Raw genomic sequence first — 12,486 nt, forward strand, 5'->3', positions numbered from 1 at the left:
CGTAAGACCCGAGGTGGAAGCTGTTTAAATCCTGGGCAAACGAGTGTCAACAATTAGACATCAAAACCTTCCCTCTTCCATCAGCCACAGACAAAGGGCTTCTGGGACAATTCTGCGTGGTGTTGAAATGATTGACCAGAAAATTATTTCCTGATTCTTTACAGTGACTCTGGAAATGGTACAGACAAATTGTGGAAGCACTGTAAAGCCAGCCAACTACATTACAATTTAACAGCAGAGCAGGTAGATCATACCCATTGCAATCCCTTTTTCTTGTCAAATTATAATTAGGTATCGATTTAGGCATGAAATTAAAGTAGAAAACACACAGCACGTTAGGATAAAGTATACTTAGGCACTTTTACCAAAAAGTACTTTCAAACTATCTATATAGTATGTCTAATAACAAAAGGCGTAGGTTTTGAGCCACTTGTATTCCATTCTTTTTTTTCCCATTTTTTTTGCTTACTTCGAAGGATAATGATCTATTCTGCTGGGCCCAGCCCAGTGTGCAGGAGTCACTGGTCAGGTTTGCAGATCACACGCGTCTTACACCAGCCGTGGCAGTGCTTCCTGCTGCTCTGATGGTTCACTCTAGAGAGGATCTCGCAATGTGGCATTTAATGCCTTCAGGAAATTAATCAGCACGGTTCGAGTCAATTCTCACAGGCTTTTTCGTTGTCCTCGGTACAGCAGCTACCTAGCAGAGGGCTTTTTATTTGAATTTTTTTCCCTGAATTTGCATATGCAAGAGCCCTTTAAAACCCTCCCCGGCCCACCTCTTTCTGCTGATATACACACCCTTTTTATGCTCCTCCTCCTCAGCAACCTTGTTTCAGAACAAGTTGAGTATCATTTTGATTTATCTCGTTATGCATTTATTCAGTGGTAACTGATACTATTTCCACCTAATTATTCTGGATCTGAAAGCTTATTGGCAGTTAACAAAGTCCAAGCCCTCTGAGGCAGGTCCCCTCTTGTACCTGCTCCACAGTTCCAGTAAAGGAGCTGAGGGGCTCCTAGGGTCTTTGTGTTAGCCTCAGCCCACATTTAGATGATCTGATGACTGTTTTCAGCTGGTGCAGCCAAGCTGGGTGTCTGGGGTACTCTCAGCTATTCGTAGACCTCCGTGGACTCGTAGGCAAGGAGTAAGAGGGATGTCTAAGAACTAGGGGGTTTGCTGAAGGCTGTTCTCACTCGGGGAGCTTGCAGGAGGGACCCTGCTCTACTTGGACTGGGTCTTGCAAAATGATGGCGAAACAACGAACCAGACTAATCTTTGCCAAAGTGTGATTGTCTTGTGCGAGTTCTGCCAGAAATTTATGTCTTCCTTATTATTTCTCCCCGTATTTTCCTACTGTGCATGGTGATACCTTGTCAGGAGATGGAGATGCCTTTGCATGAGGTATTAGGCATACATTTCTTTAATAGTCCCTAAAGGTTGAATAGTCTCTTTATACACTGCATTTTTCTGAGATTAAGGGAGCTATTAAATCTACAGAGCAAATGAAATTGGGAATGAAGGAAAGGAAAGAAAGAGCATTTGTGTGCATAAATGCGAGAATCTACATAATTTACAATGCTTCTATTTGCACATCCTTTATGTCCAATAACTCTTCTTCTAAGGCAATTTTTTGGTGTGCCGCAATTTAAATATTTCTCTTTTGTTAGCAGCTGGTAAGGTAAGAAATTATAAAGAAGACAATTACCTGCTCAAGAGAGAGGACCTAAGTCCTAAGGAAAAAAATCCTTTGATTGTGTAAACCCTTTATGCTCAGCAATTCAGAAGTTCTTGCTATTTCATGTCCTTTTACAGTGGAGGCTCTTAAAAAATTAGGTGCAATGAATAATATAACCAGTGCTGTAGACCCTTGTGAGGTTTTCCATTTTAATATTAATTAAATTCATATTACTTTGTCCCCAAATTTTTAGCGTTCACTGTACTGCAGATTTTTCTAGTGATGACTCAGTGCACGCTACTGTAACTGCAGCGCAGATTACCTGAACCCTGGCTAAGTTTGGGCATTTAAAAAAAAAAAAAAGACAATCAGAAATAATTGAGAAGAGACGGTAGAGATTTCCTGCTGAAGAGGAAGAGCAGAGGAACATGTGCCTTGGGGTTCTGGTAAGGGCTGATCTATCCCAATTCCCTAAGGGGCATCGCAGAGCTCTGTCCATGGAAAGCTCCCAAAATGTGGGTCTCACTCATACAAATCACCCCAGTCCTGCATGATTTTTAGGAAGGACAACTACGGCGGTGCATTCCCACAGCTGTGTGAACCAGTTTGAGCTGCTGCCATGCAAAATGGCTGTGCGCTAGGGCCGTTCCTGAGAGGTGGACTGTCCGTGCAGTGTCTCGGCAGACAGCAGTTGCCGTCAGTTTACTAACCAACCCTGAATCGTTATCAAATGTAACCGTACTTATTCAGCGAGACTTTTTTATTACTTCAATATGAAAAATAAATTACAGCACTGATGCAAGTTGTGGTTTTTGTTTTTAATTTCCTTCCAAAGATAATCCATTGAAATTGAATACAGAAAGGTATAGAATGATTCTACCAGGAAAATCAGGTTTCTGCAGATTTCATTATGGAAACAAATGGCTGGACAGACTTCAGTATTAAGAAGAAATCACCATTTCAAAGGCCACAAAGCTATATTTACTATATTTATTATAGTAAATATATTTACTGACTTTACCAATAAACCCGCTGGGTGGGAATGAATAGAGTTAACAGCAGTGGAAATTCACATAGAATTGCAAAAACCCTAATTTCAAAGGGAAATTCAACAGTCAAAGGCTAAGACTTATCTGTGAGGCTGAGAACATGTTGTCAAAACACAATAGACACAGAAATGCGTACTTCCAAGAAAATTAGGGCAGGTGATGACTGGACAGGGCAATGTTCCCATTATAGCTACTCACATGGACTGTGAGGATCACATTAATGTGTGCAATTATGACTCTCTTTTGATAAAACAATGATAAAGATCAGAGTACCATGGTAATAGGGTACATGAAAGATAAACAATCTGATAGTAACCATTTTCTCATCTGTTAAACAGCATAGGAGACATGATGGAGAACCAAGAACGTTGAAACTGATTTTAAAAGTACACTTCTATCACCTAGCAAGAGAGGCGGTCTCAAATTCATTCAGTCAGAACATTTTCCAGCAGCCTATTCTAATTAAGTCCTTTTTGCTAGAAGCTGTTCATATTGGATTTCTTTCTGACTCTCAATAAAACAGCAATGTTCTCCATAAAAGAGGTGACATTAGCATCCTCGCCTGTAAGTTTCCAAACTTTACTCTAAAGCAGTCGCAGTCGTTCTGCCTGGCTTCCCCACAGCCAAGGTCTCTGGACTATCCCAAAGTTGAAGAAAGTCGCATAGGTTTGTCCATAGTTTAAAAACTACACAGTTAAATCAAACCATTTCAAGAAAGCAGGTCAGTATTTCAATCAGCTCTCATTTCACCTTTATTTTTAATTATGTAGCATTGATACTTAACAACATAACATGCATGAAAGGCTTTTGTCTCATGATGCACTGGAAAAAAAAATTTCTTCTTGCTTTTCTTCCTTTTTTCTGGCACCAGGAAACCTGTGAGGCTTAATAATTTAAGGACTAGGTAGCATCCAGTGGTGTAGTTTGCTTATTTGACTAAGAACAGCTGTATAACCAAAAAAGAAGCTGTCTTTTTTCTTGAGAGGGATTAGGGAAAGAGGTACAGAATGGCAACTATTTATCTCACATATAATGGCATACCACCTGTCAGTATCTCTGAAGATATTTTAAAGCCAAACTTCCAGGGAAGACAAATCTACTTCCTCTAAAATAGAAATCAGTATGATTTTCTTCCTTGAAAAAAAGATACAAAGTGTGTGGCTTTCAGTGCCAGTTGTTGAGGAAGTTGGAAAGAAATTTACCTTCTGCAAAATAAGAGGCTAGCCGTTTAGACAGTTTTGCTGCTCTCGATTCCTGGGGCTGTTTTTTGTACCTCTCCAGGGCTCTGCCGAGCTCCCACGCAGATCACCTGAAACAAGGAGCATCCTGAACATGCAAGTTGTCCCTGCCGATGGTGGAGTTTGCTCTTCCAAGATGAGAGACAACTGAGGAATGAGGTGAGGGGAGCAGCCACTTCAGAGTGACTCTCGGCAGATATGTGAGCGTGGGGGATTAACAGTAAACACACGTGAGGGACAGCCGCTGCTCTCACTGCTGCCCAGCTCTTCCTTTCAACCTACTGTCTGTGCATTTGCTGCATAATCCAATTATAACCACCCACTCGTGTACACAACAAAGACACAGACATTGTGTGTCAGTGGTGTTTCTGTGGTCCGCTGCAAGGTTTTTCTCTCACTTCTCAGATTCCAGGTACTCTGGCCAATTCTGTATCTTTCAGTGTGTGAGGAAGAACTCACTACCTAAAACAGACTTCTCTGTGTCAATAGTCCTTTTTCCTAAAAAATATACATTATTTAGGCATGAAAGTCCTCCACATCTCTCACAGAAATTACTTGATTCCACTGTATATCTAGTGAGTTTTCATCTCCGGCCTGAAGGGGTCACTCATGGGGACTTCGGAGAATGCCCAAACTCTAGTCATTCAGCCAAGGTTTCACAGAGGTCTCCCACATCCCACTAAATACCCCAAACACCAGGTTACAGGTGGGCTGTGCTCTTTCTCCACCGCTCCTTCTCACCCCAAAGTTTCATCCTGGGCCTGAAAAATCTTCCAAAATCAAAGTTTCATCAAAGCTAGTGCATTCGGGGGGGGGAATCATTTTTGGCAAATCCGTGTTTCCTGATCATACACATTTCTAACTAAAGCTTTCTGTGTGGCTCTCCTCCTCCTGCACGCTACACATCCCATCTGTCTTTGAGTCTCCAGTGTCCCTGTGACCATTTTCTTCTCCAGGCTGAACTGCCTTTCCAGTCATTTTTAGCTCACCCGGTTTTCTGTCTCCCTTTCTCTGCGCATTTGATAGCACTTAATCCTTCTCTTTTCAGAGGATGTAGCAACAAAGAGATTTGGTCCACTTATTTTTTGTTTTTCTCCAGGTCTTATCAGACCCCACCTTCAGTTTTTATTCTCTATTCTAAACATGTTCTGATGGGTGTATGTTCTTGGTCACCTGAAAAAAAAAATCCTGATGACTCTTTCTTTTAATCTAGGGCATTAATAGACCTCATTCTCATTATTGACTCATTCATTCAGTTGCAGAAAAATTCTGTTTCTTCCTTGTAAGTATAGTATACAGTTTGTGCTTTGTTATCATCTGCTGTGCTGATGAGCCAGCGAGGCCAATGGCAAAGAATTTGTGGATTTTCTATAGCAAGATTAACTGGACAGGTAACAACATCAGGAAACATTTCACACCAGTTCTATAATACATCATTTTAAGGTTTGGTGTTGGATTTTTTTTTTCCTTTTATTTTATTTTAACATTCTGGGCTTCGTTAGATTTACCTCCACATCGACTATGTGTATATTACATTATATGCGTATAACATGATTACAGATGCACTCATTCAGTCTTTAGACAACACAGATTTATTTTGAGTAGTCCTTCAATCTTAATCTGCTTCTAAGAGCTATGGAGTGATGATCATCCTTAAAAATCTGCCCCAAGAGAAGTCAGAGGAGTTCAGATTTCAGCTTTATGCTATTAGTTGTGTTTGAGGCTGGAAGAATATTTTGTAAATAATTTGTGAATATGTGAGTGTACTCAAGGGGGGAGAAGGGAACACTCACATCTCCAAAATATTCTGAAGCTTCTTTTCAGCTTTTACCTAATCCGAACGCAAATTTACAATTTGCGTTCAAGGACGTCAAACTACATAAGTTGATGGACATTTATATACCGACTCCTCCTAGGTTACTTTGTTTCATTGGTAAGCAACAACATTTAATTTCCAATAGCAATTTTATTACATTTAGCAAATTCAAAGAAAATGTGTTGTTTAAGTAGATCAGATGTCTTGATTTGGGTATCAATTGACATTTATACTTGCTTGTTAAACTTTTATGACTCCAGGCGTACGAACATTGCTTGAAAGCATGCAAATTGTTAGCTCTGGTTTTGATGCTGTAATTCTAGATTAGTATTTAACATAGCTAAATGTGAATTGATAGGGGCGATGTTTGAATGCAAGGCAAGTTTAGAATAAAATTGGTTTTAGATAGAAATAGGGTTGGGTTGAAAAAATCTCATTAAACCTGCCAGATCTGATTTTAATATTTCAGCCTAATCTGACACAAAAAAAAAAAACCCTAGAGATCCTGTCCATAGATCATACTTGAAACTAAATGGTACAGCTTCATTTTGGGGAGAGTTCCCATCAAAATGAAAGTTAAAGAAAAATCCCAAATTCTCTGATCTCCAAATGCTACTTACAAAGACACAGTATTTAGTAGCATATAGCAGTGTGTGCGTATATATACGGTAGTGTAGCAAGGCAGAGTTTGAACTTTTAAGGAAAAGATTCTTTACGGCTTTGTAACTTCAGAGAAGTAATGTACCAAGGACAGAAATAGAAAAATGTATACAAACATTTTGATACGTTTGTGAAATAGGTTTCACAGAGCCCAATATTTTTTGTGTAAAATGCCTTAAATCACTTTCTGTAGGGCTAATGCAATTGAATTTGTTGCTGTATATAGCCTTTTATAATAATTACTTCGGATGCAACACTAGATTTTTCTTTCCACTACAATCATATACAGCCTTATGATTGCTAACTACAGTAGACAGACTATGAAAGCTCTGCTTTATTAGCTGTAAATGCACTTTTGGTCCACTTGTAGACTTAGAGCTTGGACGCAAGATGAGGTGACAGTGCCAAGAGCACTGAGGCCTTCTTGATGGGCAATCCCTACGTTCTCTCAGGCTTGAAATCCTTTCCCACCAACTTTTTTTGCCTCTCACCCCATCTGTCTTCATGAAAACCAGCTGTGTCTTAGGGCCTTGGGTCATCCCACCAAGCACTAGACGCTTCAGGGAGCGCATTGCTCAGCAGGGTTGTCTTTCTAGGTCTCTGCAGTTAGTCAAAAGAGACAGGCACCTCCATATGTGAGAAGGGGCTTACCCTTCTTCCCTGCACAGGCAGCCTGGGATGACAAGGCTTGTCATTTACGCACCTCGCTTAAGTGCCTGGAGGTAGATGCCACTGGTAAGACTTGGGGGATCCAGGCTTTGCCCAGACTCTCTCCTGTCCTTCTCCTTATCGGCACAGCGATGCCTCTTCTTCATGCCAGTGCTGGACTGAGGAGCCTGGAGAGGGATCCCACCTGGGGAAGCCATGGTATAAGGGCTTCGTTTCTGGGCCAAAACCAACCCTGATGTAACCAGACATACAACCAACGTGCATTCATTGTTCTGAATGCTGCCTAATGCTGTTATGTTTATGTCCTTCCTCATACGACATTTGAACCTGTCAACTCCCCTAGCTACAAACATGCAGCGCGACTGCCTTCAATGCACATATGCACAAAGGATGGAGCTCAAAGAGGTCTCTCCTGAAATCCCAGATGCCTTTGCAAGGCTGGTGAAAGCAGTGCGAAGGGCTCAAGCCCGCTCAGAGAGGTAGTGAGGAGCAAGGTGCACATCGCCGAAGGGCAGAAAGCAGATTAATACAGTGCCTCAAGAGTGAGAACTCCGGTAAAGATCCCCTTCATGTTTAATCATTAATGCACTTGGTTGATTGTCAGTCTCAGCACCTACCACATCAATGCAAGGAAAATACATGTTTTCTAAGCGCTCAGTAGAGAAAGCCGGGTTAATATACACAGGCTAAAGCTGACAAACCGCTAACACACCTCTTGCAAAACAGCCGGTTGTTGTGACAGAAATCAACTTTTTAAAAGCTGAAAATAATCAAGTGCAGCTTCTTCTGTATCCCCTGCCATCTCTTGGGAGTCCATAATGAGGAAATCCTTTTTTTCTCTCCCCAGATAACTTTTGCGGGGTTGGTACTCAAAACGTGGCAGAAACCAAAAGTCCTAGTTGTGAAGCACCCATTCAGTGCCCGATTTTCTAGGTCTCCTGCTCTTCTGCTTTGTTTTCCTTTTCACATTTCTGAGAATGGCACACTTACATAGCGTATGTGAGCGTGCATCTCTCTCCTCGATACACATTTATTTAGACACATACACACATATATGTATCTATAAATACAGCCACAAGCCAGAAAATTTCAAGTGCATGTGCTATAAAAGAGTATTGGAAGGACTCCATTTACCACAATACTTGACACAGACCTTGAAAAGGAGAGTCCCAGACTCTCCAGAGGCAGTGGACTTCTGCTTTGGACATGATTGTAGCTTGTGTCTCTACGAGTGCAATTTTCTGAAATGACTGTGGAAAAGAGTGAGTCTGCAGATATTATTTGGCAACATTTGCTGGCATTAGTAAGGAAAATGTCAAAGATGACAACTATCCAGATAAAAACAGCAACGTAGCTGGTATCTCGTTCACAGTATTTTGGGGCTTTACTGATAGGAATTTCATTATTTCTTGGTTTTTATTTGAACACAAAAAAAAACTTGCAAGAGCTCACTGAGCTTTTCAGAACCCCTACCTCCTTCCTTTCAGGCGACAGTAATCTTTAAATGATGATTTTTCTATATTTATGAAAATGTGTTCTTCAAAAATGAATTGGGTAAAATACTGATGATCAAAACTGGGATCCTATTCGGTGTTTCTGTTAAAAATTAAATTCATAATCCGCAGAAAGTGGCTCTTACTTCCAATGGTATCATCTGACACCCCTCCCCCCTTAACTGAATTACGGATTTATAACCATACCGCCACTGTCCATCACCCAAGAATGACATGACACAACAATCCCCATTGGGTTACCCCCACAGCCACTGGGTCTTTTTCATCACATCTTTCCTTTCCACACACTTTACTCCACAAAGTTTTGATTAGTAGAAATGCATTCAGATTTCCCTGGGGATAAAAAGAAGGGAAGTGTTTGACATTTCCAAGGCAATCATCTCAGACGGTACTGTTTGGCCCACTGCTTTTTCCATTTCCCCTTGAGTCTTTACCAAGTCCAATGCACAACAGTTAATGTGGTTTTCACAAAGCAGTGATCAGTAATGTAAATACCATTTCTTCCCTCAAGACTTGTAACAAATTCTGTGTTTCTTGAGCTTGTTTCTTTCACAATTTGTCATGTCAAGGATGTTAAAGATGATATTTGGAAATCACAGAACAGCTAAACCATAAACTGCTGTGTTCCTGTCCATTAGTAAGAAAAGTTTGACTGCAGGGATATTTTGTTGGAAGGGTTGCATTAACAGTCATTTACATATATATATATATATATTCGTAGTGCTGCGCCTGCTTCTTTCACATACCTTAAAATTCCTGCCAGATAATGAATGACCTCCTATTAAACTCTTTTTTCGTAACGCATCTTCCTGAAATATAGGCATTAGAAGACCTTGCTGCTCAGCCAAGGCAATTTTGCCTGGTGCAATATTACGTTACTAGACAAAGGCATTTGAAGAAGACTATACATTTTATTTTCTAAATCAATACTTTCTTTTGCTGCCTACTGAAAAATCCTTTTTTAGTGCTTACAACACACTTGAGAGTTAAGATAGGATTGTAATATTCAGTAACAGACTGAGACAATAACTAGCGTTCTTAAAGATTAATTTTATTTGCCCTGCCTTTTGCCTGCAAACGTTATCCACATAATGCTTTTCAGACAGATTGTACCTTGTTAGTTTCCCTGCTTCATAGTATACATATATTAATGAATACGTATTTTCATTGATGACAGTGTAAGGCAAGTTATTTCTCTCATAGTGTTATTCTACTGTTTATTCATGTGCATATTTTAAATTTGCCATGGCTTGTTGGAAAGTCTAATTGATTGTCACTGATTACTAGCCAAAGTTTCGCTTTTGTTAAGACACCATTACATAAAATTCTGATCATTACATGAAGGTTTAATTCTGATTATTAGATCTTAAGGATATTCTTTTCAAAATTGCAGCAAACTATTTATCGGTGAATCTCCACAAAAACACTGTGTTAAAAATGTTAGATAATACAATTTTGCCAGTTGTCTTTATAAAGAGAAATAAAGAGACTTTTCTCAGTTAAACAAGAAGATATATTGACCTTTATATTAATCTTGCCATGATTGGACTGGTAAAGCTTTAGAATATGGAATCCTCAATTAACTAATTCTGTGTGCAGAAAGAGCAATATCTCAGCTAACAAATACCAGAACACTTGTCAGGAAAGTCTTACTGATGCAACACACAAAGTCATATGCAGACCATCTACTATAGGTATCCAGTTGCAGCAGCTACTGTGGCATGCAATGTCAAGAAAGACAACGAGGGAGTCAAACTATCTGGCACCCAACGCCACAAGATCTCGACTGTCTACACTATCAACAGACAGAAATAGGGAAACATATTATTCTCTCCACCTGCTGTAGATGCATATATTATATGTTGCTCCTACTTCTCTCCGTTGACAGTAGAGAGGGTCCTTAGTCTGGCATTACAGTATAATAAGCCATGTGAATGATTCATGACCATCTTCAGCTTAGAAACCATTATAGACATGCACAGTGCCATAGTAGGTGGCTCGCATACAGCCCGTTAATCCAAGTATTAAAGACAGGTGATCAGAAACAGTCATTTATGGTGAGGTAACCACTCCCAAGGTGTATGGATCAGGACTCCCCAATGTAACTTCTTTCAATCCAAAGTTGAAAAGTGTTAGAGCAGTCTGGACAATGTAATTTACGCTGTGCGAGGACTATGCAATGGAGGATCAGAAACGCCTTCCCCAGCCTCTCTGGTCTTCCTTCCACTGAAGCTAGTGAGAGTTTGCCATCGGCTCCAGTACCAGGAGAAGCATATCTAACAAGTTTGATACTAACCATTCAAATTTGCGTTTGTATCCTCGGTGTCTCTCTCTCAAACAACACTGACGACACCTACTTTACTAGTTCATAATTACAACAGTAATAAAGTGTGGGGCGATCTTTTACACTGTTGCTTAATATTCAGTACTGTATGTATATATATATACTTGACACCTCAGTGAAGACTTTGACATGCCTTATTCATTCTAGTTATTTTTATGGTATTGGTTTTGTTAGATTGCTTTACCATATAAAGAATAAAATTATAACTGCTCTGACTTAAAATTGTCCAATGCATTTTTATCCAAGATGTGTTAAAAAAATCTAAACCATGTTCATCAGTTCTTCTCATTCTCATCACCCTTCGCTCACACCATGAAGGCAATGTATATTGGTGGTTTGAAAACAGGGATTTGATATTCTCTGATGGACTACAATAAATATCTGAAGTAAGTACCTGCCTCGTGTCTTGTGGTTTCTTGGCTGTAAAATGAAAAGTGCTCTCTGCAGGCCAGCAATGTTAATCCCATGATTGTCAGCTACTGCAGAATCATGAGGTAAAATGAATCTTTAAAATAATTTATGAGGAGTTCATTCTACGGCATTCTTTTCCCAGCTATATTTATGTGTCAGGCACATTCCTCTAAAATCTGTCAGTGAAGCAAAGAACATTGTGGAAGTGTCAAATGTCATGACATCTAAGGATGAAATTTCAGGCAGAAGTTATTTATTTATTCTCTTGCGAAAGATGAGAGCTTTCTCTGACTATATGTAAGACATTTTTTTTAAATTATACTCAATTGTTATTTTGACTTACTCGTTAGTTCTAAGTCAATCCGATTGGGAGCTAATTTAGAGTTAGCATTTTATTGCAATTGTAGAACGCCAAATTTTTTTACATAATACTGCCCATGATACAGGAGTCTTAACATGAAAATCAATCTTCTTTAAGAAATGTGGGATCTGGCAAATTAGAGGGATCTGTTTCTCCATCTTAATTTGACTTATTCTAATTCCTGTAGTGAAGTCTAAGATTTCATACTATGTTTTTAAACTGTCAATACAGCCTCCTTAAAATTCTTCTGTTGATTTGGTTCTAAGGTTAAGAGTTTTGTTCAGATGCCTACATATTGCTGTCTGGTGTCACTTGAAACATCTTAGGCTAACCAAGACATCTGCCCAGAGCCAGCAGACGTGACACAGGACCTGAAGAGGCCCTGCAGCCTTCCATATTGGCAGCTGGACATCCAGGTGGGATGGTCTCGAGAACCTCAAATGAAACTAAAGGCCTAAGTATAGGCAACAGACTCAATTTCCTAAATTTGGGTGAGCTGAATCCCACCCTAACCTGGTGCAAACCTAGATTTGGGCAAACTGAATCTCACTGTGAGGCAGGGTTTTGTTGTCTAAATAGAGGCATCATTGCCATTCTGGGTACTGCAGGGTTCGGTTCAGCTGTCCACTGGATCTGTTGGGTATCCTGTGTCCACATCTTCTAGTCCCACTCACTATGCCTTGGATTTTCTAGGATATCTCAAATGGCACTGCACACTTTTGTGGGGGTTGTTGAGTCATGGCTT

Source organism: Rissa tridactyla, chromosome 1, assembly GCF_028500815.1.
Source record: "Rissa tridactyla isolate bRisTri1 chromosome 1, bRisTri1.patW.cur.20221130, whole genome shotgun sequence".
NCBI classification, from domain to species: Eukaryota; Metazoa; Chordata; class Aves; order Charadriiformes; family Laridae; genus Rissa; species Rissa tridactyla.